The following is a 6,000-nucleotide window of genomic DNA, read 5'->3' as shown; positions in this document are numbered from 1 at the left end:
TATCATAACATATAAGCATGTTAGTGATAGTATCTTCTGAGAAAATATAACATTTCCATAATCATATCATATAGCTATATAACACAAGCTTTCATAAGCTTTTTCTTCCATTTCCAAAATCATTTATTCGTATCCCAAGTTTATCAGCAAAGTTCCCGAGAATAGGCAAACTTACCCGTCCATACAAGCAGCTTCCCTCTGCCCTGATATCGTTTCTAGCCTAACCCGATTAACTCGGGTTCAGCTAAAACTGATACTTATCAGAGCACTCACCTTACTCTGTAAGCCCTTAGGCGGTGTGTTTTACTTCACTTTAATTATTTATTAACTCACACTATTTCATTTCCCACTTACTTTCTCGTTTCGATTCCCATTTCATTTCCATTTTCATTCCATTTCCATTATCATTTCCTTTTTCATTTCCATTTCCATATCAAGCTCATGAGTGTCACCATAACTGATACATTCGTGTTTGTACTCATGGCTACCCTGAGGATATTCACTACGTCATGCTTCCCCCCATAGTCAAGGTTGTGCGGCCTGAAGGCTGGACCTAACCACGGTTGGCCGACCCAGTTAGGTCAAATATCATCACATATCTCGTATTTGAAGTAGGACTGGTCGGCCAAAAGCCCTGATTTGGACTCAAAGGGCACAACAACTCTACTATACAGTTTAGTCGACTGTCACGCCACATGTTCCACGAGTCCGTGTGGTCGCACTAACACCACTAGCAATGGTACCATGCTCTCAATATCACAACCCATCATCAGGGTTTCCAAATCCATCCATCAGGGTTATCACTGCCACATACCAGAAATCATTATGTGGTATTGGCGTTACATCAATCGCATGTCTGTATTCCCCTTTCGGAATTTCACATTTCATTTCTCACAATTTAATGTTCATATTGCAGAATTAATAGTGTAATATTCAAATTTCACATATTCACATTTCCCATAATCATGCTTCACATTTTCATATTGCAAAATTAACATTACAATATTTTCATTTCACATATTCATATTTCCTATATTCATATTCCTCATATTCACATTTCTCATTTTCATATTGTAGAATTAACATTGCAATATTTTCATTTCACATATTCACATTTCAATATCAGTATTGCAAAATTTTACATTTGCAATATTCACATTTTCAGTATTCACAACTCATTTCATCTCATAAATACATATACATATTTTATTTCATGACATTCACGTTTCTCAATAAAACCTTTCTATAACTCATATTCATCATTTCTTAGAAGATGTTCATTTTTCAGTACATTTCACTTTCAACATTTTCCCCCATTTCAAATCTCATATCTCAATTCATATTTTCAATAATCTCATTTCAACTTTCACAATTCATTTCATCAATTCAGTAATCACATTTTCATGTACACATTTAAATATAAATCATATGCCACATAAGTTTTCATATGATATTTATATCATAATAAATTTCAGGTAAAATAACATAATTCCATTTTCACATAATAACTCATCTAGTAATTCTCAAATCAACTGTAACAATTTATTCCCTTTACTCGACTTACTGAGATTCCACTAAACACCTAATTTTCTACGCCCTTCGGCGTTCGTAGCCCAAAAACCTAAAATTCACATTTTCCCCAAATTATTCAACACAACTCCTAGAATAACTTCCATATAACACTTCCTATATTTCATATACTCCAAATTAACTCAAAAACTCCAAAATACACCACTTACCTTAATTTTGGGATGGTGCACCAGAACCCTAACTTGAAAATCTGCTCCGCGTACGTTGCAAAGAATCTTCCCAAGAACTTCATGGTGGTTCCTGATCGTTAATCCAGGTTTTAACGAAGCCGGAATCGAAGGAAGAAAGGAAGAGAGTTTGTGGGTTACATAGGGGAGAGAGAGAGAAAGAGAGAGAGAAGATTTTGATTTCATAAAAAGAAAATGGCTCTCGGTTTCCCCTTATATGCCCACTGCAGAGAAAACCGTCGCTGGTTTTCTCCAACTCTCAAAAAATTGTCGTCGATTTTTTATTTAACCAGCCCGATTTTTACCATTTACCCATTACCGTTCCATGGTAAATACCGGAACCGTCGCCGGTTTTCTAGATCCTCCAGAAAACTGTCACTAGTTTTCTCCTTCCTCGTCCAAAAATCACTTTTCCCCTTTTTCCTTTTTTATTTTATTTTCTCGAGTCTCTACATATGCAGTTAGGGCATATAGGTGACTACGTGTATTCAAATGTTTGGGTACTGGCGAGGATAGCATCACAGGGCAAACATATGACACAAGTCTGAGGTTTTTACTAGGTTTAACTTGCGGTTAATATGGAGAACTAGATCGAGAGAGAGATCCTCTGGTCAAACATTGGGACTGAGTATGTTGGTTTTGTTCAATGATTTTTGTGAGCAGGGTAGCTTATATGCAGGGCTTGCAGGGAATTTCTTGGTGAAGTCAATGAGTATGACGCGCTTCTCGTGTTACAGATCCCCAAAGGTATCACTAGATGTGAAAGATGTAGATGAATTGTGGGCAGGTTTTGCACTAGACTACTCGGGTGTGAGTGGGTGTCCATAGGTGCATTTTTCTAGTGATGAGGGGATCTAGGCTTGGTGTAATCTCTGGATAGTACATCTTTTTGGGGTATAAAAAAAGTGGGTGCAAGTTGGGTAATCCTGTGGCAAACAAAGGGGTGATAGAGGACATGAATGTTGGAGATAAAGCAATGGGGCAACGTACTCAGGCAAAGGAAAATAAAAAAATGTTAGAAAATTGTTGCAGCAACAAACATATAATTCAAGTGGAGTTAAATACTTAGGGCAGAAATGTAAGGATTTCTATCTCAAGTCAACAGTATCACAGTATGAATGGACATGTGATGCAGCTGGAACTATAGAATCAGGGCATAGATGACATTATTCATATTACAGGGAGTTTAGCTCAGGAGACCAGCGGGATCACTGTGGGCCCAGGTGCACTATGAGACCACCACTTAGGTATAAATTTGGCCTTCTAGTGTTTTATGCATTCATTACTACCAGCAGTAAGGTTCCTAATATTTTTCAAGTTGCAGTACACAGAAAAGGGAAAAATAGATGGATGAGTGTTATGGTGGAGGAAATGGAAGTATGTAAGAATCAGGTGTGGGAGTTGATGAAGCTTTTAGTGAGAAAGAGGGTGATAGGATGTTGTTTGTGAATGACATGTTATTGGTTGAGAAGGCTTTGATTGAGGCTAATTAGTTGGGAATTTTATTGAAAGGTTTTGACATGAATGTCTTGGGTATGACCAAGAAGGTCTTGGTTTGAAGATTCGCATATACAGAACTGTAAGGAGATTGGTGTTATCTCAGGGTGGCTTTGTGGATGGAATTGTAGATAGACTTTGTTTGCCGTATTAAGGGGGTTTTATGGAGAATCGATATGAAATGTATACCACTTGGTACCCAAGGATGGACTATGATATCTAAGATATGTCAAAGGTCCCTCATGACGGTGCAATGGGGTGTTTTGGCAGGCAACAAAGTGGAATGTCAGTTGTGAGATTTGTTGAAGACTATGCAGGGGGCTTTGGTGATAAAAGGTCTACAACAACTTTTGTGTTTACTGTTGTGGGAATGCCTTGCTGGAAGCCTAGGGTGAAGTCTTCGGGTGTAACATCTACAATTGAATCAGGGTTCATGGTAGAAGCCAAAGCTGCCATGGACAAGTTCAAGCATTGCTTAGACTTGGTGTTTGTCTCCAGTCGCTAGACAGGAGGCGGTCCCAACCTAACGTCCCAAGTTCAAGGTGGGGTAACGGGTTCATGTTTTCAGTTTCTCCTAAGTGGCGTATGTTCACCAAGGTGGAGATTGTTATGAAATGTGGCTCACATATTGAGTGGAGAGCATGCACAAAGGGAAAGCATAAAGAAAATCAAGCAGTTGCAGGAGAAACCCTCGACGGTTTGGCTTGAGACACCTAGCGCATATTTCAAATTTTGAAACGTGGACGTTAATATGGTTGGGGTTTGGAGGGAAAACCTCCAAGAACTCTATATATATATATATATATATATATATATATATATATATATATATATATATATATGTCATATCTGATGTATTTAGAGTATGGTTGGATGACAATTGTTATAGTTAAGAGGGTTCTTGTATTTTTCTTGTACTTTTGATAAGAAAATAATGAATCCTTGCCATCTGGTCTCATGGATGTAAGCATTGCCGAACCACATAATTCCTTTTCATTAATTTGCTGTGGTTGTGGATTGTTCTGTAATGTCATAATTAAAGTACTACATTGTGTGTTTGATCCTTTTACATAAACATATTCTGCTGTGCAAAATTTGGGGGTTTTACACAACATCTTGCTAAGAAATTCGATTGATTTTTTTTTTTTTTTATCTTCCACCAAATATACATTTCAATACCAACTTCTTAACATTTCCAAAACTTCAAGTTCTATTAACATAAACATCATTATCTATGATTTTCCAATTACCAACATATTTTTTCATATTTTAGAACTATAATATGATATGAAATGATGGATGTCTTTGGATTTAGAAACTATATGAGCATGTATGATTGTAATGTGGACACTTGCAAAGGATTTGAATTATAGTTTCATTTACACAAAACTACAGTGGAAATGACACGAGCTTGATAACTTTTTAGTTAAAATTTGCACTAGCAGTTATTAGTTCTATCATTGTTTTTTCCTATATAGTCCTTCTAAATGCACAAATGTGCTTAAACATTAACAAATGGATGTTTTATATACTAGATTTTGAAAAATGCACATATGGTTGTTTTCTTGTTTGTAATTAGGTATATTATGTTGACCACATTGTGTTTGTCAAAGTTAAAAGCTACAAATATATGCATTCGTATATTTTATTAAACCATGATAGAAATGCTTGCAACTTGTATTCTATAATAATTATGAAAACCATTGAATATATTCTTATGTCAATTTTTTGAATATGGAATAAAGTTACGTTTTATGGTGACAAGTTTAGGTTTGACTAACATTTAGTATGTCTTTTTGGTAGTGTGTTCAACTATACCTTTTTTTTTTTAATCAGTAAATGATAAATTTATTAAATCAAAATAGATATGTACAGGAATATGGGCATACCCAGGGCCACAAAGGGCACAAAAGCTAAAAGCAAACTCTAAACATGTAAGAACATTCCAGATGACCTAATTATTCAGTTAACTGGAAGTACTTACAAGAACCAAAAATTCAAAGGAGCGTTCAACTATTCCTTAATTGTATAGTGAATGGGGCTTGTTTCACATGTCAAAGGTACAACTGTGTTGAGTTTCTAAGTTTGTAAACATATTTACCAATTCAACATGAGTGCAGAAATTTGAGACCCATCCATATTGGAGGGATTAGAATTTTCCCGTACTTGTAGGAGGTAAAATGCCAAAATGTGAGGTAAAATCTCAAATGTTTCTCTAATCTTTTCCATAGGATACAAAATCTAAAACAATTTTAATAAGGTAGAGTTGGAGCATGCGAAGGTTGGATGCTGATTTATATGGATACATTTGAAGAAATTTAATACAAATTTATATTAAGTGTTATCTAAATCCACACAAACTTGGATCCAATGTTTCAATTCCAAACCTCGAACATAGAGTAAAGGTAGTCAAATGAAATTTAATATTATAGAAATGATGATTGAGCTCCTTGCAGGTTTACCAAGCCTACACAAATTAGAAACTTAAGTTTCTTGATTTTCATATCTTTTATGACCTCAGGGTTTACTTGAGTAAGTAAATCAAGTTTATTCGAACTTTGGTAAATTATTTGAAGCGGTTAGCTCCGATGCATATTTTTTGATGGATTGAAAATTCAATTCAATTAACCATTAAACAATATGGTTCAATTAATCGAACCATGTCTAACTCTAATGTGCACAGTATGTGCTTCATTGCTACCGTTAAAAAGGAGACCGAGAATAACTGCGAAAAGAGGAAGCTTGG

The sequence above is a fragment of the Malania oleifera genome, chromosome 5 (assembly GCF_029873635.1).
Source record: "Malania oleifera isolate guangnan ecotype guangnan chromosome 5, ASM2987363v1, whole genome shotgun sequence".
NCBI lineage: Eukaryota > Viridiplantae > Streptophyta > Magnoliopsida > Santalales > Ximeniaceae > Malania > Malania oleifera.
This window is presented reverse-complemented; position numbering follows the sequence as displayed.